The sequence below is a fragment of the Oryctolagus cuniculus genome, chromosome 3, assembly GCF_964237555.1.
Source record: "Oryctolagus cuniculus chromosome 3, mOryCun1.1, whole genome shotgun sequence".
Classification (NCBI taxonomy): Eukaryota; Metazoa; Chordata; class Mammalia; order Lagomorpha; family Leporidae; genus Oryctolagus; species Oryctolagus cuniculus.
The window spans coordinates 181,270,978-181,298,961 of record NC_091434.1 but is presented as its reverse complement, the minus strand read 5'-3'; the positions used below and the strand labels follow the sequence as shown (position 1 = coordinate 181,298,961).

The following is a 27,984-nucleotide window of genomic DNA, read 5'->3' as shown; positions in this document are numbered from 1 at the left end:
ACTAGTTCCAATAAGCAAGTTTATCCAGGAACAAGACAAAAATTCAGATATATTTCTATACAATAGCAGTATACAATACAAAAATAAAATTTAGTGCAAGTCCCATTACAATTGCATCAAAATTTCGGGGCCGGCACTGTGGTGCAGCAGGTTAACACCCTGGCCTGAAGCACTGGCATCCCATATGGGCACCAGTTCGAGACCCGGCTGCTGTACTTCCTGTCCAGCTCTCTGCTGTGGCCTGGGAAAGCAGTAGAAGATGACCCAAGTCCTTCGGCCCCTGCATCCACATGGGAGACCCGGAAGAAGCTCCTGGATCCTGGCTTCTAATCAGTGCAGTTCCGGCTGTTGCAGCCAATTGGGGAGTGAACCATTGGATGGGAAGACCTCTCTCTCTCTCTCTCTCTCTCTCTCTCTCTCTCTCCTCTCTTCTCTCTGTGTAACTCTGACTTGCAAATAAATAAATCTTTTAAAAATTAAAACAAAATAGTGCTGGGAAAGTTGGGTATCTACTATGCAAAAGGATAAAGTTACAACCCTACCTTGTATGCTACATAAAACTAATTCAAAATTGATCAAAGACCTAAGTGTAAGACAGTGCTATAAAATATTTAGAAGAAAACATAGATCTAGGTCTCTAGGACCTTGTGTATGCAAAGCAGATGCTCTGTGCACTGGCTGCTGGTCACAGAAAAGACCTCTAGATGCAGGGAGGATAGCAAAGTTGTCTCCATGCCAGTCACTAGGAGTAGGAGACAGAACGCTTCAGCCCACTGCATCTCAGGCTGCCATTTCTGCCACCTACATGAGTCCAAGAACAGGGAGCAGGCATACAAATGTAAGGCAACTTTTGCATCAGCAAGACATAGTAGAAACCCATTCGCGGACAGCTTTCCCCCCAAGGCTAGGGAAAACCGTCCAGGGTGGGTGGAAGTCTGTCTGCATCTGTCTTAAGTTGCACTGCAGTTGGGGGTCTCTGAAAGTGCACCCAGCCTCTGGACGTAAATCCCAGGGCTGCTTTTTCTGGGGAAAGCATGTACAGAATATCCCGTTCCAGGAGAAATAAGAACAGAATCCAAGTGGTTCTGGCCAGTTGCTCCTTATCTCAAGATGTTGCATTCCCAGCACATCCTACCGTTATTCTTGAGAACTAAAAAGAGAAAGAGCAGACGAGCTGAGTCACAAGACCATCTGGGGACTTGTCTCACAGGGCAGACAATGATTTCTTAAACGTGAAACCCAAAACACAGGCAACCAAAGAAAAAAACTAGATAAGTTGGACTTCATCAAATCTAAAAGCATTTGTGCTTCAAAGCACACTTTATTTTTTAAAAAGATGTATTTATTTATTTGAAAAGCAGGGATACAGAGAACAGAGAGAGGGAAAGAAGGAGAGAAAGATACACACACACACACACACACACACAGAGAATTTTCCATCCCCTGATTCACTCCCTAAATGGCGGAAATGGCCAGAGCTGGGCCAGGAACTTCGTCTGGGTCTCCCACATGGGTGCAGGGGCCCAAGCCCTTGGTTACCCTCTGCTTCTTGTAGGGAACTGGATTGGAAGTGGAGCAGCCAGAACTTGAGCCAGTGCCCATTTGGGTTGCCAGCCTCATAGGCATTGGCTTTACCTCCTGCACTGCACCACAGGCCCCCAGGGGAAACTTCCAAGAAAGATAAAGATAACCTCTGACATTTTCCAGAAAGATAGAGATAGCCTCCAAGTGGAATATTTATTTCCAAATCATATATCTCACAGGGATTTATATTCAGAAGAAACAAAGAAAACCCACAACTCAATAATATGAACACAAAAATGGGAAAGGGTATGAATAAACATGTTTCAAAAGAGGATCCAGAAATAGCACAAAGCACTGAAAAATGGCAGCATCATTGGTCATTAGGGAAATACAAACAAAAATCATAATGAGATGCCACTGAAGACACACTAGACTATAATAGAAGAGGCAGACAACAATACACGCTTGCACAAATGAGGAGACGCTGGGGTCCTCGTGCATTGCTGGTGTGAATGTAAAGTGGTATAGTCATTGTGTAGTTTGGTATTTACTGAAAAGTTGAACATAGCCCAGCCATTCTAGTCTGAGGTATGTATTCAAGACAACTGAAAACATGTGCCTACATAAAAGTTTACACACATGCTCAGATCAGCATTGCTCATATTAGCCCGAAAGTGGAAATGTCCATCAATTTGGGAGTGGATTCACACAAATCAGTGTATCCATAAAATGGAATCAGTCGTGAGTAAGCAATAGAGCAGTGATACATGCTGCACTGTGGATAAAAATGTGCTTAATGATAGAAACCAGACACAAAAGGGCATTTAATACATAAATACATGTATATGTGTGATTTCCAGAATATCTAAATCGTTAGGTACAGAAAGTAGATTCACGGTAGACATGGGCTGTGAGGAGGACTGAATGGGGAGTGACTTTCAGTGAGGCATGATTTCTTCCGGGGGGTGGTGAAAATGTTCCAGAATTAGATAGTGGCAATGACTGCATGGCTTTGTGAATACACAAAACAGCAAGGAATTACACACTTTCAAAGGGTGAATTTTATGAGTTATACTTCAATTTTAAAGAAAAATCTGGTACCACCACCTAAAAGGATTCAAACATCAAAAAAAAAAAAAGAGTATATTTTCCAAAATCAACCTTGTGAATAGGAACACGTGTTGCCTAATATTTATTGTGTAACAACCTTGTTGATAAATGAACCAATCTTATAAAAATATAACACACTTTACAATCTTCATAAATGTACTCTGAGCCCTGAGAGATGGAAGACAGGTAACCGGCAGCTGATGGAACCATGTTGCACTGTTGAGAGATGGGAGACAGGTAACCGGCAGCTGATGGAACCATGTCGCACTGTTGAGTGATGGGAGACAGGTAACCGGCAGCTGATGGAACCATGTTGCACACAGGAAGAGCTGCAGTGGGCCCTGGGTGACACCTCAAAGGTGATGAGCAGACCATTCATCCTCCCCGCTCTGTATAAACCCCAACAATGCTCTAGGAGCCCGAGGACGAGCACACTGGAGTCACCCCACAAAACCCCTTCAGGACAGGCACAGGTGTTCAGGGAGGGACATTTCCATCAGTGGCTTTGGTGGATGATTTGAAATATTCCCTGGGGGAAGGACGGTGATGACACCTGCGTTTTGATTGCAGAACCTAAGTGGAGGCCCACTGGGTCTCTGCAGAGTGATGGAGACCCTTTGAGAGAGGCCTCAGGGACCCCTGGGAATAAGATCTTGAACCACTGCTTGTGAGCACAAAAATTGAGCAAGACGCCGGCGCCGCGGCTCACTAGGCTAATCCTCCGCCTAGCGGCGCTGGCACACCGGGTTCTAGTCCCGGTCGGGGCGCCGGATTCTGTCCCGGTTGCCCCTCTTCCAGGCCAGCCCTCTGCTGTGGCCAGGGAGTGCAGTGGAGGATGGCCCAGGTGCTTGGGCCCTGCACCCCATGGGAGACCAGGAAAAGCACCTGGCTCCTGGCTCCTGCCATCGGATCAGCGCGGTGCGCCGGCCGCAGCGCGCCGGCCGCAGCGGCCATTGGAGGGTGAACCAACGGCAAAGGAAGACCTTTCTCTCTGTCTCTCTCTCTCACTGTCCACTCTGCCTGTCAAAAAAAAAAAATTGAGCAAGACTTAGTCAAGCATGGAGTGTCCTAGACACACAATGCACACATTTACTTCTTCCAGGGAGTGTGTAGATTCTAGTGGCGTGGGACTGGGTCTCGATCTTTGTATCTTTCTTTCACTATGTCTGGAATAAAGTAGACTTTCAAGTAATTTATATGCAATGCTACAGTGTAAGGAGGAAGAACAGAAAACGGAAAAGGGGAAAGATCTCCCAAACATAGGCATCCCATGCGTGATTACAGAGAATAATGCAGATGAGATACTAGAGGGAGGGGACATGAGGTCTTAGGGTGAATTTATAGTTTGTATAATGTTCTTTCTTACATCAAAAATTCAAATGGAATAACAAAAGATGAGAAAAGTGAATGAAAATCTTAAAATGAAGTTCCCTCAAAATGCTTGAAACCATTGCAGAGCTGAGGTAGGGGAGAAAAGAAGGAAGCAGAGAGAATGTCAAATCACTTCCTGCCTCCATTCCCCCCTCAAGGTTGGTGCCCACTTTCCTGTCTCTTATCTGTATATCTTGATGTCTCCTCTGGTCAGAATCTTTATTCAGCAGAAGCAAAAAAAAAAAAAAAAAAAAAAAAAAAAGATGATTTGAGTAAATGAAAGGAAGATAAATGAACAAAAGACAATAAAAACTGGAAAGGGAAAGGGACATATAAAACATGTTCAGATATGTTTCACATATGAAAAAGGATTACTATTACTAATGAACGTGATTTCCTCGAAACACTCCCTGCACTACACTACCCCCACAAATACACACCAAGCCAGGTTGTGGGAATAGCTAAGATCGCAAGATCAACCATTCAACTGACACATAGGTCCATTCTAGAGAACAGAACCCGTTAGAAACGGTGAACTCACGGAAGACTCGCCTTCGCAGGAAGCAGCTGTGAGGGCTGGCTCCCTGGTCTGCTCTGGAAAGCGTCCGACTCTGCGATGGGCACCAGACTCCTGTCCTGTGTGCTCATGTGGCTGCTGCGGACAGGTGAGTTTTGGACTAACAGATCAGCATCACGGGGCTTTGTCTCTGGCTTGATAACTGTGTCTCTCAAACACACTTAGAACTCTGTGTTCCCTAGAGCTTTTTGGAAAGGTATTGACATGTAGAAAGAAACAATTGTATTCTGTAGGAAAAGCAAAATCCCTGTGAATTTTTAAACAGATGTGGAAGACTTCAAAGACACTGGACCTCACTTTGGACTGCTTCACGGTAGGAACTCATTGTTTTGCCATTATGACCCTGCCTCATGCAATATTTTTTCCTCTAAGGTCTCATTAAAGCTGCCATTCAGAGCCCAAGACACCTGATCAGAGAACAAGGCGAGGAGGTAACCCTAACGTGTAATCCGACAAAAGGACACGCTCACGTTTTCTGGTATCGGCAGCACCTGGAGGAAGATCTAAAGTTCATGATTTACCTCCAGAAAGAAATGGTCATAGATGATTCGGGAATGCCAGCCCAACGGTTTTCTGCTGGATTTCCCAGAGAGGGACCCAGCAGCCTACAAATCGAGCCAGCAGAGCCACAGGACTCAGCGGTGTATTTCTGTGCCAGCTCCTCCTCCACATCAGTGCAGAGTCAGGTCCTCACCATGCAGGAACACCCCCAGCCCTGCCTGGGAAACAGCAGTGGCGGGGACAGCTGACCTGCTGCCTGGCTAAGCAGCTAATCAGCTTCAAGGCATTTTGCAGGTTGAGGGTGGAGAGTGGGGCAGCCTATAGAAATATTACCGGCCGGCGCCGCGGCTCACTAGGCTAATCCTCTGCCTGCGGCGCCGGCACACCGGGTTCTAGTCCCAGTCGGGGCGCCGGATTCTGTCCCGGTTGCCCCTCTTCCAGGCCAGCTCTCTGCTGTGGCCAGGGAGTGCAGTGGAGGATGGCCCAAGTGCTTGGGCCCTGCACCCCATGGGAGACCAGGAAAAGCACCTGGCTCCTGACTCCTGCCATCGGATCAGCGTGGTGCGCCGGCCGCAGCGCGCCGGCCGCGGCGGCCATTAGAGAGTGAACCAACGGCAAAGGAAGACCTTTCTCTCTGTCTCTCTCTCTCTCACTGTCCACTCTGCCTATAAAAAAAAAAAAAAAGAAAAGAAATATTATGGAACATCCCAGCCCCTGCTCAGAAGCTGAGACTCTGTCATCCAAAAACTAAAATGATACTTTTTAACAAGTGGACATCACCTGTCAAGTCTAACACTAACGGAGCAATAGCAACTCTCTTGCTTGTACTCCGCGCTGTATATCAAGATTGACAAGACCATCAGCCAAGGAAATACTTCCCTCACTCTCACCCTGAGACAATATGGCTTATCCCTCGTGTTATCTCATTGCTTTTATTAACCTTTTGAAAGATAAAATGCAGGCATTTGGACTAGCACTTAGCACGCCAGTTAGGATGCCCAAATCCCATGTCAGAGTGTCTGGGTTTAAATACTGGCCCCAGCTCCTGATTCCAGCTTCCTGACACTGCAGACCCTTGGGAGGCAGCAGGTGAGGGCTCAAGTAGTTGGGTTCCTGCCACTTACCTGGGTGACCTAGAATGAGCACCAGGCTCTGGATTTTGGTCTGACCCAACCCAGCTATGGCAAACATTTGAGGAGTGCACCAGTATACGGGAGCTCTCTCTGCCTTTCCATAAATAACTGAAATTATTTTAAACGATTTCTTTTAGAAGAAAGAAGAAAAGGGAAAACAACAAGAGGCAACAGAGATAAGATTCACATCCAGGTTTGTCTCACTCACAGACTGTTTGCTTCTCACATCACACTGCCTGGTGTTCTTCCTGGCATAAACTTTGTTTTGCTCCTTGCCTCGTGCCTGTGCAGGTTTGTGTGGAAGCCAGGACTAAGAACTCCTGCTATAGGACCGTAGAATGCTTAAGATGTGGTGAAAATGGAGTTGTACATTTTCTTCTGGCATTTAGGAGAAATGTCTTGTCCATAAATATTGTTTGTTGGGAACACACCCCCTCAATTTTTTATTATTTCCAATATTATCCTTTTATTATCACTGCTCAGTAAAGATTGGGCACCTACAGAAAGGATGTACTAACATTTGATTTAGAAACTTAAGAAAAAAATCAAAAGGCAGACACATGCAAAATCACTGGAAATACACAAGGAACAAGTTAAGCCCAGCATTACTGCACGGAGCATAAAACATGCTGTGCCACTGCGTATTCCGCCTTTTGACTTTTCTGAAACTGTTTCACTCATTCCCGTCTCTCCCTCACTCCACCTGGAAGGCAGAACCTCAGAAAATTGGCCAGAAGACGTGAGGTGGATAAAGGCAGGGAAGGTCCCAAGGAGAGCTGGAGAAAGCACCAGAAAAAAGACCAGGTCCACCTCACTTATAGCAGGAGGCACACGACTTACAGGAACAGTCTTCCGAAAGTATCATTTCTGAGGGAGAAAATAGCCAGAAAGGAAAGAAGTTCCCCCAGCAATTGGTTCAGAAGAGAATGGGGAAAACTTAGAGTCCTACAACATACAAGAAAATCGCAAACTAAGAAGACTCAACCACCCCCAGCATGAAAACACAACACTTACTAAGGCATCTGGACTTTGCCAGAATGATGGAAAAGAATGCTATCAAACAGTTTTGCTAAATGTTCCAAGGACATAAGAATGAACAAGAGGAAAGTAAAGCCTACATAACAGAGGTGCTCCCTCAGAAATCTGCCCTGACTCCCTCCACAGTCAAGAGTCAGAAGAAGTTATAAGCCTACACATCAAACTGATTTTTTTTATTTTTTTAAATTTTTATTTGACAGGTAGAGTTATAGACAGTGAGAGAGAGATACAGAGAGAAAGGTCTTCCTTCCATTGGTTCACTCCCCAAATGGCTGCTACAGCCAGCGCTGTGCTGATCCAAAGCCAGGAACCAGGTGCTTCCTCCTGGTCTCCCATGGGGTGCAGGGCCCAAGCACTTGGGCCATCCTCCACTGCACTCCCAGGCCACAGCAGAGAGCTGGCCTGGAAGAGGAGTGACCGGGACTAGAACCTGGTACCCATATGGGATGCCGGTGCTGCAGGTGGAGGATTAACCAAGTGAGCCATGGTGCCGGCCCTCAAACTGATTTAAATACATTCAAGAGAGTAGCTGAGGATTGATGACCACCTAGAACCACGAGTCCAAAAACTAACAGCAGAAATGACAAGTGCTGGGAGACATGGAAAAAGAAGTTGACTGAAATCAGGAAAGAAATGAAAGAAAAAGACAAAATTATCCTAGCAATGAAGAATGAAGTAAAAGCTGAGCAAGGAGAATAAACTCAATTGTAAATTCAGGAATAGCATCAAAGGCAGGGCAACAAGTAGAAGAACCAAGACAGCAAGAACAAGTAGCACCAGCCAGCCAGACAGTGATTGCAGGAGGTGAGGCTCAGCATGCATGCACAGAGGGTCTAGAACGGCTCCCACACTCTGTGCAGCAGCAGGGCCAAGCAGGTGTTCCCACAGCCTCCTCAGACACAGACCACCACGGTCACCCTTTCTCCAAGAGACCTGATGTCATTGAGGTGAATTCTGTGTTCTCCCACCACCAGGTATCTATTCTAGGATCAAAGTATTAGGGTTGGCTGGTGACACTGCTCAATAGGCTAATCCTCCGTCTTGTGGTGCCGGGACACCGGGTTCTAGTCCTGGTCGGGACGCTGGATTCTGTCCCGGGTGCCCCTCTTCCAGGCCAGCTCTCTGCTGTGGCCAGGGAGTGCAGTGGAGGATGGCCCAGGTGCTTGGGCCCTGCACCCCATGGGAGACCAGGATAAGTACCTGGCTCCTGCCTTCGGATCAACGTGGTGCGCTGGCCAAAGCGGCCATTGGAGGGTGAACCAATGGTAAAAGGAAGAACTTTCTCTCTGTCTCTCTCTCTCACTCTCCACTCTGCCTGTAAAAAAAAAGGCATGAGGGCTGGGGTGGACATTCGGCCTAGTGCTAGGATGCCACTTGCGATGCTCTCATCCCATATCAGAATGCCTGGGTTCAAGTCCTGGCTCTGCTTCTGGTTCTAGCTTCTCACTGGCATTGAGTTCCCAGCTCCTGGTTGGGTTGAGTTCCCAGCTCCTGTCTCCAGCCTTGGTCAGGCCTTGACCAGGCCTTGACCAGGCCTGTCCATTGTGGGCATTTTAGAGTGACCACTGGGTGAGAGATCTATCTGTCTGCCTCTCAATTAAATAAATAAACTTTTAGATTTAAAAGCATTAAAGCAACTGGAAAGGTAAAACCAACAACAGTGGAAAGGAAACCCTTCTCAGCCCAGGTGCAATGCGATGTGATGTGTGAGTGACTCAGCGGTTCTCTAGCCCATCTGCTCAACCACAGCGTTAGGGAGCTTGCCTTGAATAACACCAGTATCCTAACTGTTCATCTCACCTCCTGAATTAAGCCAGGGGGAGCCCCAGAGCTAAGTTGCCCTTGCTTCTCTTCCAACAAGTACTTAAGCGTTATAAGGAGATCCTCTTTGCACTATGAGCAACCAGGTGCTGTGTTGGGTGATTCTCTGTCTCCTTCAAAGAGGTGAGTCCTGAGTTCAGGGAGCAAATCCCTGCTCCAAGCATGCCAAGCCTCAGATCTTTACCCAAGGACAGAAGCATTGATTTCGTACCTGTGCTGCATTTACAGGTCTTGCTCTTTCTTCCTCAGGAACCACAGATGGTGGAATCAATCAGATCCCAAAGTACCTGATCAGAAAGGAAAAACAGGCTGTAACCTTGGAATGTGAACAGAATTTGAATCACGATGTCATGTATTGGTATCGACAGGACCCAGGGCAGGGACTGAAACTCATCTACTACTCACAAACTGTCAAAGATGTTCAAAAAGGAGACCTGGCTGAAGGCTACAATGCCCTCCGTGAGAAGAAGACATCCTTTACTCTTGCTGTGACATCGACCCACGAGAACCAGAGGGCTCTCTATCTCTGTGCCACTAGTGTGAACACAGTGAAGCACAGCCCCCTCTTCTCCATGCATAAATGTGTCCCAAGCCCTGTTTCCCCACCAGGTGGCTCTTCTCGCCCAACATGCCCATTCACAAACCTCCATCAAGCATCCAAAGAAGCTGCTGCCATCATTACAATTGATTGGCATGGAACTTTGTTGGGGTCTTGCGAAGCTTCATGCATTCACAAAGTCGGTTTAGAAATTATACACACCCTACACATATATACACTCATACTTATTTATCATATATACTTATATATCTCTATATAGCTATATCTGTCTCTCTATAATGCATATCTTGATATAAAGATATATATCTAGGACCACTGTTGTGGTGCAGTGGGCTAAGTCATTGCTTGCAATGCCTGCATCCCATATCAGTGGGCCAGTTTGAGTCATGACCTCTTCACTTCCAATTCAGCTCCCTGTTAATGTGCCTGGGAAAGCAGAAGAGAGTGAGCCAGGTCCTTAAGACCCTGAAAATTGTGGAGGAAACCTGGATGGAGTTCCTGCTCCAGACTAGACTAACCCTGGCTATTGTGGCCATTTGAGAAGTAAACCTGCAGATGGAAGATCTCTTTCTGTCTGTCCCTTCCTCTCTCTGTCAGTCTGCCTTACTTAAATAAATAATTTAAATGTATATATCTGTATTTTTATAAGAAATAATTATTTCTTTGAAAGATAGTGTGACAGAGAGAGAGAAGGAGAGAGGGAGAAGGAGAGAGATATCTTCCATTTACTGGATCATTCCCCAAATGCCCACAACAGCCAGGATGGGGCCAGACTGAAGCCAGGAGACAGGAATTCCATCTGGGTCACTCACATGGGTGGCAGGGACCCAAGCAATTGGGCCATCATGTTCTGTCTCCCAGCTACACTAGCAGGAAGCTGGATCAGAAGTAGAGTAGCTGGGACTTGAACTGGCACTCTGATAGGCAATGTGGCTGTCCTAGCAGTGGTCCAAAGCACCACTCCACAATGCCCACACCTATTTATCTGTCTTTGTCTCTTCGTGTGGAGACAGAGACATAGATCAAGATAGATAAGTTGAAAATGAGATATAGATGAATGATAGATTTATAGAGGGAGAGAGCCACATACATACGGAGAGGTAGATAAGCAAAGACAGAAGGAAGAGTGAAGAGAGGTTAAGTTCACAATACAGAACCTATTTTTCTACTTTTCTGACCACTAGGAAAAATGAATGGAAAATTGTCCCTTCCTAAAAATTATAAAAACCTAGTGTGGAGGGAGATAGGTAGAAGACAAATACCGGAATCAAGTATCATAAAATGGGTGCTTTAATCAGAAGTGTTAGTAGCGTATAGGGAATAACACAACCAATTCTGTCTGATGACATCGAGAAGGGCTCCAACGCGACAGGGAATTTTGAGAGGAAACCGGAACGATGAGCAGGATATCACCAGATGGGCAAGCACCGAAAGGCTGAGTCAGGCTTAGGCACTATGAATGCAAAGAGTAATTTCAGAAGGAAAATATCAGCACTTTCCTCCACCAGAATATGGCCATGGGAGAAAATTTGGAAGACTGAATGAAATAAAGTTATGGAGAAAAACTGAATTGCAGTTCTAGTGGACCTCCGTTGGCTATCTGCACAGAAATACACTGGAAGCCGGTGTGGATATATTTAGGGCACTCAGGAGATGGTAGGGCTGGACGGAAACATGTGAGCAACTGATCAGCAGACAGGTTTCAGTAAAACTCTCCACATGATCTCCATGCCCTGTGTAGCTTTCGTCCTCAATTAGGCCCTGACTGAAGACAAGTGGTGTTATTTCTTGGGACTGTGTTTACAGTTGTTTCTCTGTACCTATGGAAGATTGAGTCCAGAATTCCCCAAGGATATCCAAACGAATGCTCAAGACCCTTGTACGTCATGCTGAAATTTGCATATATTATGCACAACTTTCTGCATACCTTGTCATATCTGGAGTTTATGATACCTACCACGATGTAATAGCTTTGTAAATAGTTATATCCTGTATTGTTTAGGGAATAATGAGAGAGCCTGTGCATATTCAGTACAGATGCAGTATTTTTCTGAATATTTTTGAACCATGATTGTTTACACACACAGGTGTTGAGCCCATGGATACAAAAAGTCAGGTTTTTTGTTTGTTTGAACACATAATTCTGTATCTATAAACGGTAACAGTCTAAACCATCCACTGTATATAGGTAACACTTCTGGTTGAAGTACTTTTTAAAATTCTCAAAAGTATCGAAGAACCCTAGTGTGTTCTGCTGTGTGGCCCTTTGTCTCCCAGTACAAGGACTATCAGGAGTCCCTGTCCAAAGTCTTGGCTCTAAGCATCTCTTCATATACCTTCCTGGAATTTAGATTTCCTCTCCCATGTATTCTGTGGGAACTTGACTTACACATAGTCATCCAGAGGCCAAAATAATAGAAAAGGGAAGAGACACTCATGTCTGAATGGGATCTAAAACATGCTGAGGACATGGCACAATGAGATTCCACGCTGTCATTGAAACTCATGTCCCAGACAGCAGCAAGGAAAGCCCTGAGACTGGGCTGAAGCCAAGTGCCTTACGGGGAACAAGCAGCCCGTGCTCACTGATACCTCTATGTCACTCTCTGAGACAGACGAGGTAGTGCCTTACTGTGACTACACAGCCCACGCTCACTGATACCTCTATGTCAGTCATTGAGACAGACGAGGTAGTGCCTTACTGTGACTACACAGCCTGTGCTCACTGATACCTCTATGTCAGTCACTCTCTGAGACAGACGAGGTAGTGCCTTACTGTGACTACACAGCCTGTGCTCACTGATACCTCTATGTCACTCTCTGAGACAGACGAGGTAGTGCCTTACTGTGACTACACAGCCTGTGCTCACTGATACCTCTATGTCACTCTCTGAGACAGACGAGGTAGTGCCTTACTGTGACTACACAGCCCGTGCTCACTGATACCTCTATGTCAGTCACTGAGACAGACGAGGTAGTGCCTTACTGTGACTACACAGCCTGTGCTCACTGATACCTCTATGTCAGTCACTGAGACAGACGAGGTAGTGCCTTACTGTGACTACACAGCCCGTGCTCACTGATACCTCTATGTCACTCTCTGAGACAGACGAGGTGGTGCCTTACTGTGACTACACAGCCCACGCTCACTGATACCTCTATGTCAGTCATTGAGACAGACGAGGTAGTGCCTTACTGTGACTACACAGCCTGTGCTCACTGATACCTCTATGTCAGTCACTCTCTGAGACAGACGAGGTAGTGCCTTACTGTGACTACACAGCCTGTGCTCACTGATACCTCTATGTCAGTCACTCTCTGAGACAGACGAGGTAGTGCCTTACTGTGACTACACAGCCTGTGCTCACTGATACCTCTATGTCAGTCACTGAGACAGACGAGGTAGTGCCTTACTGTGACTACACAGCCTGTGCTCACTGATACCTCTATGTCAGTCACTCTCTGAGACAGACGAGATACTGCCTTACTGTGACTACACAGCCCACGCTCACTGATACCTCTATGTCAGTCACTCTCTGAGACAGACGAGGTAGTGCCTTACTGTGACTACACAGCCTGTGCTCACTGATACCTCTATGGTCAGTCACTCTCTGAGACAGACGAGATACTGCCTTACTGTGACTACACAGCCCACGCTCACTGATACCTCTATGTCAGTCATTGAGACAGACGAGGTAGTGCCTTACTGTGACTACACAGCCCGTGCTCACTGATACCTCTATGTCAGTCACTGAGACAGACGAGGTAGTGCCTTACTGTGACTACACAGCCTGTGCTCACTGATACCTCTATGTCAGTCACTGAGACAGACGAGGTAGTGCCTTACTGTGACTACACAGCCCGTGCTCACTGATACCTCTATGTCACTCTCTGAGACAGACGAGGTGGTGCCTTACTGTGACTACACAGCCCACGCTCACTGATACCTCTATGTCAGTCATTGAGACAGACGAGGTAGTGCCTTACTGTGACTACACAGCCTGTGCTCACTGATACCTCTATGTCAGTCACTCTCTGAGACAGACGAGGTAGTGCCTTACTGTGACTACACAGCGCACGCTCACTGATACCTCTATGTCAGTCACTGAGACAGACGAGGTAGTGCCTTACTGTGACTACACAGCCTGTGCTCACTGATACCTCTATGGTCAGTCACTCTCTGAGACAGACGAGATACTGCCTTACTGTGACTACACAGCCCACGCTCACTGATACCTCTATGTCAGTCACTCTCTGAGACAGACGAGGTAGTGCCTTACTGTGACTACACAGCCTGTGCTCACTGATACCTCTATGGTCAGTCACTCTCTGAGACAGACGAGATACTGCCTTACTGTGACTACACAGCCCACGCTCACTGATACCTCTATGTCAGTCACTGAGACAGACGAGGTAGTGCCTTACTGTGACTACACAGCCCACGCTCACTGATACCTCTATGTCAGTCACTCTCTGAGACAGACGAGGTACTGCCTTACTGTGACTACACAGCCCACGCTCACTGATACCTCTATGTCAGTCACTCTCTGAGACAGACGAGGTACTGCCTTACTGTGACTACACAGCCCACGCTCACTGATACCTCTATGTCAGTCACTGAGACAGACGAGGTGGTGCCTTACTGTGACTACACAGCCCACGCTCACTGATACCTCTATGTCAGTCATTGAGACAGACGAGGTAGTGCCTTACTGTGACTACACAGCCTGTGCTCACTGATACCTCTATGTCAGTCACTCTCTGAGACAGACGAGGTGGTGCCTTACTGTGACTACACAGCGCACGCTCACTGATACCTCTGTGTCAGTCACTGAGACAGACGAGGTAGTGCCTTACTGTGACTACACAGCCCACGCTCACTGATACCTCTATGTCAGTCACTCTCTGAGACAGACGAGATACTGCCTTACTGTGACTACACAGCCCACGCTCACTGATACCTCTATGTCAGTCACTGAGACAGACGAGGTGGTGTCTTACTGTGACTACACAGCCCACGCTCACTGATACCTCTATGTCAGTCATTGAGACAGACGAGGTAGTGCCTTACTGTGACTACACAGCCTGTGCTCACTGATACCTCTATGTCAGTCACTCTCTGAGACAGACGAGGTAGTGCCTTACTGTGACTACACAGCCTGTGCTCACTGATACCTCTATGTCACTCTCTGAGACAGACGAGGTAGTGCCTTACTGTGACTACACAGCCTGTGCTCACTGATACCTCTATGTCACTCTCTGAGACAGACGAGGTAGTGCCTTACTGTGACTACACAGCCCGTGCTCACTGATACCTCTATGTCAGTCACTGAGACAGACGAGGTAGTGCCTTACTGTGACTACACAGCCTGTGCTCACTGATACCTCTATGTCAGTCACTGAGACAGACGAGGTAGTGCCTTACTGTGACTACACAGCCCGTGCTCACTGATACCTCTATGTCACTCTCTGAGACAGACGAGGTGGTGCCTTACTGTGACTACACAGCCCACGCTCACTGATACCTCTATGTCAGTCATTGAGACAGACGAGGTAGTGCCTTACTGTGACTACACAGCCTGTGCTCACTGATACCTCTATGTCAGTCACTCTCTGAGACAGACGAGGTAGTGCCTTACTGTGACTACACAGCCTGTGCTCACTGATACCTCTATGTCAGTCACTCTCTGAGACAGACGAGGTAGTGCCTTACTGTGACTACACAGCCTGTGCTCACTGATACCTCTATGTCAGTCACTGAGACAGACGAGGTAGTGCCTTACTGTGACTACACAGCCTGTGCTCACTGATACCTCTATGGTCAGTCACTCTCTGAGACAGACGAGATACTGCCTTACTGTGACTACACAGCCCACGCTCACTGATACCTCTATGTCAGTCACTCTCTGAGACAGACGAGGTAGTGCCTTACTGTGACTACACAGCCTGTGCTCACTGATACCTCTATGGTCAGTCACTCTCTGAGACAGACGAGATACTGCCTTACTGTGACTACACAGCCCACGCTCACTGATACCTCTATGTCAGTCACTGAGACAGACGAGGTAGTGCCTTACTGTGACTACACAGCCCACGCTCACTGATACCTCTATGTCAGTCACTCTCTGAGACAGACGAGGTACTGCCTTACTGTGACTACACAGCCCACGCTCACTGATACCTCTATGTCAGTCACTCTCTGAGACAGACGAGGTACTGCCTTACTGTGACTACACAGCCCACGCTCACTGATACCTCTATGTCAGTCACTGAGACAGACGAGGTGGTGCCTTACTGTGACTACACAGCCCACGCTCACTGATACCTCTATGTCAGTCATTGAGACAGACGAGGTAGTGCCTTACTGTGACTACACAGCCTGTGCTCACTGATACCTCTATGGTCAGTCACTCTCTGAGACAGACGAGGTGGTGCCTTACTGTGACTACACAGCGCACGCTCACTGATACCTCTGTGTCAGTCACTGAGACAGACGAGGTAGTGCCTTACTGTGACTACACAGCCCACGCTCACTGATACCTCTATGTCAGTCACTCTCTGAGACAGACGAGATACTGCCTTACTGTGACTACACAGCCCACGCTCACTGATACCTCTATGTCAGTCACTGAGACAGACGAGGTGGTGTCTTACTGTGACTACACAGCCCACGCTCACTGATACCTCTATGTCAGTCATTGAGACAGACGAGGTAGTGCCTTACTGTGACTACACAGCCTGTGCTCACTGATACCTCTATGGTCAGTCACTCTCTGAGACAGACGAGGTGGTGCCTTACTGTGACTACACAGCGCACGCTCACTGATACCTCTGTGTCAGTCACTGAGACAGACGAGGTAGTGCCTTACTGTGACTACACAGCCCACGCTCACTGATACCTCTATGTCAGTCACTCTCTGAGACAGACGAGATACTGCCTTACTGTGACTACACAGCCCACGCTCACTGATACCTCTATGTCAGTCACTGAGACAGACGAGGTGGTGCCTTACTGTGACTACACAGCCCACGCTCACTGATACCTCTATGTCAGTCATTGAGACAGACGAGGTAGTGCCTTACTGTGACTACACAGCCTGTGCTCACTGATACCTCTATGTCAGTCACTCTCTGAGACAGATGAGGTAGTGCCTTACTGTGACTACACAGCCCATGCTCACTGATACCTCTATGTCAGTCACTCTCTGAGACAGACGAGGTAGCCATGGACAGAGGTGATGTATAGCAAGTTTGCTTACCTTCTCATTCCAGAAAAGGTAGTTGTGGTGTGAGTGGCACCCATCTAAAGAGGTCAACACAAAAATAGAGAAAGATAATGCAGCCGCAGGAACATGCAAATATGCTCCTACAGAAACACCGACATTCATGTACTGCAATGGCTGTTCTATTATGACAGAAACTACTGCACCATAGTACAAATGTAATTTCATGGGCTAGATCTTAATCCCAACTTTTGCGTTAAAAGCTACACACCTTAGAAAAAACAGAACTAACCATTAAGTGAAAGCACAACCATTAGGCTGTTAGAAAAATGAAAATACAAAGATTTTGCAAAAGATTTTTGGCTCTTTTTTATTATTATGTATTTCCAAGATTGGTCCATTGAAGTAATTATCCCAGCATGTTCAGAGCAGAAATGATTCTTTACTCCTACTAGAATGTTTCCATTTGCCAATACATCACCTGATCTTCATTACAGGAAAATAACTTTGATAACTTGAATTAAATTTTCCTCAAAACCTTCCCAGTGACTTATATAGAAACATGTATGCTAAATAAATACATTTTTAGACTTTTTAAAACTATTTTTTATTCATTTAAAAGGAAGAGCTACAGAGAGGCAGATGTAGAGGTAGAAAGAGAGGGGTCTTCCATCTGCTGGTTCACTCCCCAAATGGCTGCAATAGCCAGAGCTGGGCTGATCTGAAGCCAGGAGCCAGGAGCTTCTTCTGGGTCTCCCATGTGAGTACAGGGGCCCAAGAACCTGGGCCATCTTCTACTGCTTTTCTTGGCCATAGCAGAGATCTGGATCGGAGTGGAGCAGCCAGGACTAGAACTGGTGCCCATATGGGGTGCTGGCACTGCAGGCAGTGGCTTTATCCACTATTCCACAGTGCCAGCCCCCATTTTTAGAATTTTTGTAACGAAGTCCATCAACATACGAATGGGATTATCATGAGACCAACATCTCCTTGAGAACATGAGGAAACGTCTTCATCGTGACTATGGCTTGGCATTGCTGACATGTCTGGGGATGTCAACCTGTAAGTCTAGTGATTGACAGAGCTGAGTTGTCTTGTTGCGATTGCCTTGGACACTGCGCAGAAGCAAAGAATTGACGTGAATGTCATTCAGTCTCCAGAACAGGCCCTGCTGCACAGACGCTCTCACGTGTCATCTCCATGTTCTGGGTCTGAGCGCGTAAGCTGGATGGGGAAGACTCGGATCTTCTTCAGCAAGCGTGCTTCTGTCAGGGAGAGGAACACATCCCACATCAATGGCGAGGAGCACCAGCAGGGGGCAGATGAGGGCATCCTGCATGTTCTATGATCAGGTGCCCACTCCCCGGACTGGGAGAGGAAGGTGGAGTGCGCTGTCCTACCGGTGTGAGGCCGCCCCTGAAGATGCTAACGCTTCTGCTGCTTCTGGGGCCTGGTAGGAGCCCTGTTACACCGGGGAGCCCGTGTGTGTGTGTGTGTGTGTGTGTGTGTGCAGGAATGAAGGATTGGCTGGGCATTGTAGATTGTTTACACTGATCACAGGACATGGAGTGCCCCTTCTTCCTAGGGGTACAGGGTAGGAGTCACCAGTCAGTGAAGATGGGGCTGAGAAACCCCTAGGGTGTGAGAGGAAGCATGCACTAAGCAGACGGAATTCTCCAGCAACCAGGAGGAAGGGGCAGGAGCGAGGCTGAGGCTGTGTCTGACCCTGCTCACATTGTCCCCTTCCTGCTCTCTGACCTCTGTTTCTGCAGGCTCTGGGCTCGGTGCTCTGGTCCTGCAAAACCCCAGCAGGGCTGTCTGTCAGAGCGGAGCCTCTGTGAGGATCGAGTGCCGTTCTGTGGGTCTGCAGGCTCTAACTGTGTTGTGGTACCGTCAGCTGCCGAAACAGAGCTTCATGCTGATGGCAACTTCCAATCAGGGCTCCGACGCTGCCTATGAACAGGGTTTTACCAAAGCCAAGTTTCCCATCAACCATCCAAACGCAACCTATTCAAGTCTGGAGGTGACAAATACACAGCCTGAAGACATCGGCTTCTACTTCTGTGGAGCCAGTGACACGGCGCTGGGCTGAGATCTGAGACCTCGGCAAGAACCTGTGGTGGCCGCTCGGCTCCTCCCACACACCAGTGCCCGGGAGCTGGGTGGAAGGAGCTGTGAGGATGGAAACCACAGCTTCTCAAATTGAAACATCTGAGTGTGTGGGGGGGGGGGAGGGGAGAAATAGGGAGAGAAGGGAGAGGAGAGGAAGGGAGGGGAGGGGAAGGGAGGGGAGAGGAGAGAATAGGAGGGGAGGGGAGGGGAGGGGAAAGAGGAGGAGAGGAGGGGAGGGGGGGAAGGGAGAGAAGGGGAGGGGAGGAGAGAGAAGGAGAGGAGAGGGGAAGGGAGAGGAGAGGGGAAGGGAGAGAAGGGGAGGGGAGGGAAGGGGAGAGGAGGGGAGGGGAGGGGAAGGGAGGGGAGGGGAGGGGAAAGGAGAGGAGGGGAAGGGAAGGGGAGGGGAAGGGAGAGGAGGGGAGGGGAGGGGAGAGGAGAGGAGAGGAGAGGAAGGGAAGGGAGAGGAGAGGATGGGGGGAGGGAGAGGAGGGGAGGAAAGGGGAGGGGAAGGGAGGGGAGGGGAGAGGAGAGGAGAGGAGGAGAAGGGAAGGGAGAGGAGAGGATGGGGGAGGGAGAGGAGGGGAGGGAAGGGGAGGGGAAGGGAGAGGAGGGGAGAGGAGGGGAGAGGAGAGGAGGGGAGAGGATAGGAGAGGAGAGGAGGGGAAGGTAGGGGAGGGGAAGGGAAGGGAAGGGAGAGGAGGGGAGAGGAGAGGAGGGGAGGGGAAGGGAAGGGAGAGGAGAGGAGAGGAGGGGAGGGAGAGGAGGGGAGGGAAGGGGAGGGGAAGGGAGGGGAGAGGAGGGGAAGGTAGGGGAGGGGAAGGGAAGGGAAGGGAGAGGAGGGGAGAGGAGAGGAGGGGAGGGGAGGGGAAGGGAGAGGAGAGGAGAGGAGGGGAGGGGAGAGGAGGGGAGAGGAGAGGAGGGGAGGGGAGAGGAGAGGAGAGATTCTGGCTGTGGGGTGTGGAGGAGGTACAGTGTATGCCTAGCAGAAGGGGAACAGAATTGGGCCTGAAAAGTGCCCACCTGCCATTGGAAGATCCCTGACAGGGATAAATCCCGGCTGTCTGCCCTGACCCTGCCACGTGTTCGTCATATGTTCTTGGATAAAGCTACCCTTTATCTTCCAGGTAGCTCTGAAGACACTTCTGCGGATCACCATGTGTTTTCTGTGATCAGCCTTGGTGTGTGGCTCTGCAGAGCTATCCAGCATAATCTTGTCGCCATGCTATGCCCCTGAGATGAGAGGATGGTGACCAGCCAGGCAGAGAGCTACTCACAAAAGAGTTTGATGATGCCTTCCATGGAACTTTGACTGATGAACGGGCAGGTGAGAGTAGGGAACAGGACAGAAGAGCCCCTCTCCACACCTGAGACAAGAGCATCTGCAGAGGAGGTGGCTGTGAACGGTGCCACAGCAAGAGAAGACGGAGAACCTGTGCGGAAGGACTCAGACAGCAGGGCTAGTTGGCTGGACTAGAAACTTCTGCTGGAAGATACAAGGCAATTAGTGGCGCAAGGAAGGTAGGTCATTGAGAAAAAGCCCTTCACAGGAGACACCAAAGGACTACACTGAACACACGTCGGATTAACCCAGTAGAAAATGAGCACATAAACAAGTCTAGTACCTGCTAACACTAACCAATAGAATAAATAAAGGAGAGAGTGATCCAACATGGGAAGTGAGATACTCAGCAGACTCATAGAATGGCAGATGTCCTAAATAGCACTCTGGCCTCAGAATCAGCCCTAAAGCCATTCGGATCTGGCTGAAAAGCCCATGAGAGTATTTCAGGCATGGAAAGCCAAGACACTCTGGCAAAAGATCTCTGTGAGTGAGATCCCAGTGGAAAGAATGGGTCATCAAAGAAGGAGGTACCTTTCTCTGAAGGGAGGAGAGAACCTCCACTTTGACTATGACCTTGTCTAAACAAGATAAGAATCGGAGAACTCAGAGGGCTTCCATAGCCTTGGAAACTCATGACTGGAGCATAGGGAGATTACTGATGCCATAGACAGGAGTGTCAATTGGTAAAGTCAACAACAGGAGTCACTGTGCACTTACTCCTCATGTAGGATCTCTGTCCTTAATGTGCTGTGTATTGAGATTTAATGCTATAACGAGTACTCAAACAATATATTTCACTTTGTGTTTCTATGGGGGTGCAAACTGTTGAAATCTTTACTTAATGCATACTAAACTGATCCTCTGTAAAAAAAAAAAAAAAAAAGAAAGAAAGAAAGAAATTATCAACTCCCAACTTGACTCTCACTGGGATTAAACATGACAATAGGTCTGCTCTGATTTCATCATCATTTAAAAAAAATCATCCATTTTGCAACAAAATGGAGGAATCTGGAACACATCATGCTGAGTGAAATAAGCCAGTCCCAAAGGGACAAATACCATATGTTCTCCCTGATCGGTGACAACTGACTGAACACCAAGAGGGAAACCTGTTGGAGTGAGGTGGACACTATGGGAAATGGTGGCTTGATCAGCATAGCCCTGACTGTTAATGAACAACTTAATACATTATCCCTCTTAGTAGTTTTTTTATCTGTTCTACTTAATATGACTGGTTTAGATCTGTAATTGATGCACAGTTATTCTTAAGTGTTGAAAATTAACTGAAATGTGATCCCTGTTGAACATGGTGGTGGGAATGGGAGAGGGAAGAGATGTATAATTTGGGACATGCTCAGGCTGACTTGCCCCAAGTGGTGGAGTTGGAAGCATACCAGGGGATTCCAATTCAATCCCATTGAGGTGGCATGTACCAATGCCATCTCACTGTTCCAGGTGATCAGTTTCAGTTCACAGTTGGTCATGGTGAAGGGACTGGGAGTCAAAGGGAGCACATAGACAAGTCTAGTACCTGCTAACACTAACTGATGGAGTAAATAAAGGGGAGAGTGATCCAACATGGGAAGTGAGATACTCAGCAGACTCATAGAATGGCAGATGTCCTAAACAGCACTCTGGCCTCAGAATCAGCCCTAAAGGAATTCGGAGCTGGCTGAAAAGCTCATGAGAGTATTTCAGGCATGGAAAGCCAAGACACTCTGGCAAAAGATCTCTGCAAGTGAGATCCCAGTGGAAAGAACAGGTCATCAAAGAAGGAGGTACCTTTCTCTGAAGGGAGGAGAGAACCTCCACTTTGACTATGACCTTGTCTAAACAAGATAAGAATCGGAGAACTCAGAGGGCTTCCATAGCCTTGGAAACTCATGACTGGAGCATAGGGAGATTACTGATGCCATAGACAGGAGTGTCAATTGGTAAAGTCAACAACAGGAGTCACTGTGCACTTACTCCTCATGTAGGATCTCTATCCTTAATGTGCTGTGTATTGAGATTTAATGCTATAACGAGTACTCAAACAATATATTTCACTTTGTGTTTCTATGGGGGTGCAAACTGTTGAAATCCTTACTTAATGCATACTAAACTGATCCTCTGTAAAAAAAAAAAAAAAAAATTATCAACTCCCAACTTGACTCTCACTGGGATTAAACATGACAATAGGTCTGCTCTGATTTCATCATCATTAAAAAAAAATCATCTATTATTTTTCACTTTATGTTTCTGTGTGAGAGCAAACTGTTGAAATCCATACTTAATGTATACTAAGCTGATCTTCTGTATATTAAGATAATCGAAAATGAATCTTGATGTGAATGGAAGGGGAGAGGGAGTGGGAAAGGGGAGGGTTGTGGGTGGGAGGGACGGTATGGGGGGGAAGCCATTGTAATCCATAAATCGTACTTTGGAAATTTATATTCATTAAATAAAAGTTAAAAAAAAAAAAGAACCAGTGAACCAAAAAACAAAAAAAAAAAAAAAAGAAAGAAAAAGAAAAATTAGTTCTCTAGAGGAATACAAGGGTACTTCAAAATGTAGAAAACCAAATTAAAAGATAGCTTTGGTACAAAAATTTTTGAAATCCATACTTAAAAGAGGTCTTCAAAAAGTTCATTAAAATGTGAGTTATGAAAATCTATGCATGGGTTTCAAAACTTTTTTGCAGCAAAACAAACAATTTTTTTTACCGATTTTTGAAGTTACCCTCATATATTTTTGTTTGATTTCCTATTGACTTTGATCAAGGTCCACACTCTGTAATACACCTGTTAACTTGTCAATTTTGTCTAGAAAGGACACAAAGGAAAAGAGCTTTGAAGATTAGAATTTACTTGCCCACTATACATCGGCATTTGAAAATTTTCTCCTACTTAGCACACTTATTTCAACATTTTTGAATCACCTGGTTGGTTTGCTCATTAATGTGTTAAATAAATCTTAGATATGTGTTTAAAAAAAATAAAAAAATAAAAATAAAAAATAAAAAAAATAAAAAAAATCATCTATTATTTTTCACTTTATGTTTCTGTGTGGGAGCAAACTGTTGAAATCCTTACTTAATGTATACTAAGCTGATCTTCTGTATATTAAGATAATCGAAAATGAATCTTGATGTGAATGGAAGGGGAGAGGGAGTGGGAAAGGGGAGGGTTGTGGGTGGGAGGGACGGTATGGGGGGGAAGCCATTGTAATCCATAAGTCGTACTTTGGAAATTTATATTCATTAAATAAAAGTTTAAAAAAAACCTTTAAAAAAAAAGAAAATGAGCAAAAGAAAGTAAGATATCGTAATAAAGAAACATAGTGATCGAAAGCATCTGAAGAGCTACTTTGGCTTCACTTGTGATCAGGAAAATGTGAAGCAAGATACCATGACAGATCCTTTTCAATCCATTTTGTTGTTGAAATGGAAGTTCAGAAGTGTTAGTGTGAGTTCAGATCCACAGGAGCACTTAGAAGTTCCTGGTGGGGGCAGAGTGACACAGTCTCGTTGAGCTGAAAAATGCACAGAGTTTACTAAGAGCTGGAGGAGGACTCAGCCCCAGGCACACAGTGTCAGTTATCCCCTGAACAGACTGCTCCACCTGTTTTGTTGTTGTTGTAAGGACCTAGGTTTTATGCCTTTCTTCACTGAGTACATGCAGAAAATCAGGTCTATGAGACAAATTTAGTTAAGATTCATCTTGTTGTTCTGTAGTAAGAGGAGAGCGCATCTTGTGGCAAATGTCAAGTGAGGTCACAGATTACAAGGGGCTGCATCATGCACTCGCATCCCTGTGTGGCCCATACACAGGAGGAGACAGCCGCTGGGTGGTGACTTATCTTCCTATCACATGCCTGAGACATCAGGCTGACCTTTTCATCCAGTTTTGCTCTGTGCGGCTGGAGCCCGTGTGCCTTAACTGGGAGGGGAGAGGTGGCACTAACATGACTGCCAGGCCCCCTCACAGCACAGCCGATGGCCCATCTCAGGGCCCTGCCGTCCCATTTCATTCTGGGCACTCCATTTAGTTCACAAAACCATTTGGAAATGGCTCTCCATTCTCCCACATAGCTGAGCAGTCCTGTATCCCATGACCCAATGATTCAAACCCTAGGTTTATGTGAGGAGAAACTGTTGCCTGTGTATCAGAAGACGGGAAATGCATGAGATCTTATTAATCTTGTTCTGTGGCTCATAACACAGTCATTACTTGTCTATGTGTGGCTATTTATTTTATTCTATTTATTGTTTTAAAGATGTGTTTATTTATTTGAAGTCAGAATTACAGAGAGAGAGAGAGAGAGAGAGAGAGAGAATCTTCCATCCACTGGTTCATCCCCAGCAAAGGCTGAGCCAAGTCAAAGCCAGGAGCCAGGAGCTTCATCTGGGTCTCCCACGTGGTATCAGGGGCCCCAACACTTGGCCATCCTCCCCTGCTTTTCCCAGGCCATTATCACGGGCTGGATAGGAAGTAGATCAGCCAGGACACAAACCAGTACCCTCATGGGACTCGGCTTCCCAGGCAGCAGCTTTACCCCTTACGTGTGAGTGCCTATGATCTGTAATCCACTTACTGGTTCTATTTTTAAAAGATAGTTCAGATTCTTTGTTTTACCTAATAAAGATGAACTGTGACTAAATCCTTGAATGTCTGCAGCCCTGAAATCATATATTAATGCTTATTATCCTATTAAGAAATGTTAGGAGAAAAAAATGTTAAATATTTTTCCTTGATACTGTACACCAAGATGAGCCAGAATTAATTAAGTGGGACTGGGGGTAAAGAAAGTAACAGAAGCACATTTAAGAAACAGGAAAGAACCAGTGCAAAATTTTGCGGTCAAGACAAAAGTTGGTGTGTTCTATGAATGGAAGGAAGTCAGCAGTATGGCAGGAGCAGAAATCGGAGTGGGGGGATGAGACTGGGGTAGGAAGATTTCACACCAGTCAACACTTTATAAACCAAGGTGAATGAACCAGGGTTGAACATAAAGTTGAGTAGAAACCATTGAGGTTTTAAACGTCTTATTCCTGTAGTAATCAGATAAGCACATGTCACCTTGGCTGCAGTGTGAATAATGGACTGAGCAGGGGAGGCAAAAACATGCCTCTATTTCCTGAGTGTTCTCCTCTGGGCCTTAGAATTAAACAGATTAGGGGCTGACATTGTGGCCCAATGAGTTAAGCCACCACTTACAAGCTGCCATCCCATGTTGGAGCACAGGTTAGAGTCCCCGGCTGCTCTGCTTCCAATCCAGTTCCCTCCCCTGCTTTTGCCCCTGGGAAAGAGCCCTGCCAGCCATTTGAGAGACCAAGATCGAGTTCTTGGCTTCCAGCTTCAGCCTGGCTACGCTCTGGCTATTGGGCTATTGTGGCCTTTTGGATCTGAACCAGCAGATGGAAGATTCTCTCTCTCTCTCTCTCTCCCTCCCTCCCTTCATTTCAAATAAATAAGTTAATCTTCAAAAAAAGGGAATTAAGTAGAGTAACAGGAGATTCATAGGCAAATTTATTTAATAAAGATTTCACACAACACTGGGGCCCCAAAGGGAACAAAGACCCAATATGCAGTCAAAATTGAATATTTATATCCTGAATTGGACAAAGCAGTGACTTGAGAAACCATGACAAGACACAATTGGGTTGGACTAGGTAGTTGGTGGGATACAGAGAGACCTGGAGAATAAAGGTTTAGCTTAACAAGGACTTTTTGTCCAATTTCATCCAACCACCATGCCTCGCCCTTGATATGAATGGTGCTTTCCTTCTGGTATAGGGAGGACGACTTCCATCTGCAAGACCATCTGTGTAGTCATGAAGACATTAATCAAAACCACAAAAGATAGGTTTCCATGAAATTTGACAAAAAATCTAAAATACAAATGGAAATGAAGTAAAAGAATAGGCAAGATAGAAGTGTAAAATGAGGTGAATTCTCCTGTCAATTGTCAAATTACTTCAATATTTAGGATAACGAAACAGGCAGAAATAAATAGCTCACTGGGAAGTAATGGTAGAAGAAAAACAAGCCCATGTATATATAGAAATTTAACAGAGGGTAGAGCTGTTATTGCTGATATATGAGGACGACTTGGTATCCAATAAGTTATCCTGGAACAAGCCATTACCCACACAAGGAAAGATAAATTTAAACCCTTCCTCACAGCCTAAGCCAAAATGGATTAAATGCTTAAATGCAGATTCAAAATGTTACAGATTTTGGTTAAAATGTGTATGTGCGCACACACACACACACGCACACAGAGGAGTGTTTCTCCATGAACTTGTGCTATGAGGGAGAACTTCATACAAATCATTTAAAAAGCACATTTGGAAGAAAAAAATGATACAGTTTACTAAATTAAGAAACTCAAGAGAAACATCACAAGGAAAGTGAAAAAATAAACCACAAATTGCAAAGGTTTTAATAACACATATAGATGACGAAGGTGGGGTATCTAGAATACATAAAGAATAATTATAACTTTTCAAAAAGAAATGTTGGCAAAGGGAAGTTAACATGGGCACCCTATAAAGGTAAACCATGTCTTGGGAGGAGTGACAGTGTATGGGGCATATGGTGGCAGGGTATAGAAAGTGGAAGTAAACAATTAGTTTAGCACTACTAAATCTTGAAATTCATGCATTCTACAAACTGAGTTGAATGATTCATTATCTGAGATAGAAGGGGAGGGACAAAATAGCATTGTTAAAAGCCAATAAATATGTAACATTATTAAAAAGATTTTATTACAGAAAGACTTTATTAGAAATACTTCTTACAAAAAGAGTGAAAGAGTGAGTCTTAGAAGAAAATGAATGTGGGCTAAAATTCAAATCGGTTGTCTTCACTAGATACAGCACAGCCTACCCTCCCACAGCCTATGACCCGTGTGTGGCCCACATGCAGGGCAAGGGTGAAGCCCATGGGAGTGAGGACGTCACAGGGAGGTGACTGCTGGGAGGAGAAAGCCTTGCAGGAAGAGCCCCCTGCCACTTCTCTCCTCCTGCACACACCATGCGCCTCAGTCTGCTCTGCTGGGGGGCCCTGTGTCTCTGGGGAGCAGGTGAGGCCCTGCTCTGCACCAGCGCATGCCAGTCCCACGGGCTGCTCAGCCCCCTGTGGCTGCTCTCCCAGGCTCCCTCAGGGGCTTCTCCTCCAGCTTCTGTCTCCTCCCTCCACAGGCTCCATGGACACAGAGGTCACCCAGACTCCCAGACATCTGCTCAAGGGAAAGGCACAGACAGCAAACATGGACTGTGTCCCTGCAAAAGGACACAGAAGTGTCTATTGGTATCGTAAGAAGCCAGAAGAGGAACTCAAGTTTTTGGTGTACCTCCAGGATAAAGAAATTATTGAGAAAACAGAAGTGATCAATGAGCGATTTTCAGCTCAATGTCCCAAAAACTCACCCTGCAGCGTGGAGATCCAGTCCACTGACCTGGGGGACTCGGCCCTGTATTTCTGTGCCAGCAGCCAATCCACAGTGCTCAAAGTTCACTTTCCTTTGAACACAAACTCAGCCTGCACCAGCTCAGGAAATGAGTGGAGCATTCGGTTGGTAGAAAACACCAGAAACGAAATTGAAGAGCATAGGTCTGAAGGAAAAATGTAAATGACAGTTCTAGGTAGGAAGTTAGGAGTGTCTAAAATAGAGGACGGCAGCAGAAA

The 27,984-nt window shown here is 46.4% G+C and overlaps 1 long non-coding RNA gene across 1 annotated transcript; it reads right to left on the bottom strand.

The window, feature by feature from the left end:
• Window positions 1-5: 5 nt before the first annotated feature.
• Window positions 6-27,846, bottom strand: LOC108175657 (uncharacterized). Its single transcript, XR_011387510.1, has 3 exons — window positions 27,726-27,846; window positions 9,287-9,362; window positions 6-2,901 (listed from the first exon to the last, which is right to left on the bottom strand). It is a non-coding gene; the product is annotated as an uncharacterized lncRNA (long non-coding RNA).
• Between the last annotated feature and the right edge of the window lie 138 nt (window positions 27,847-27,984).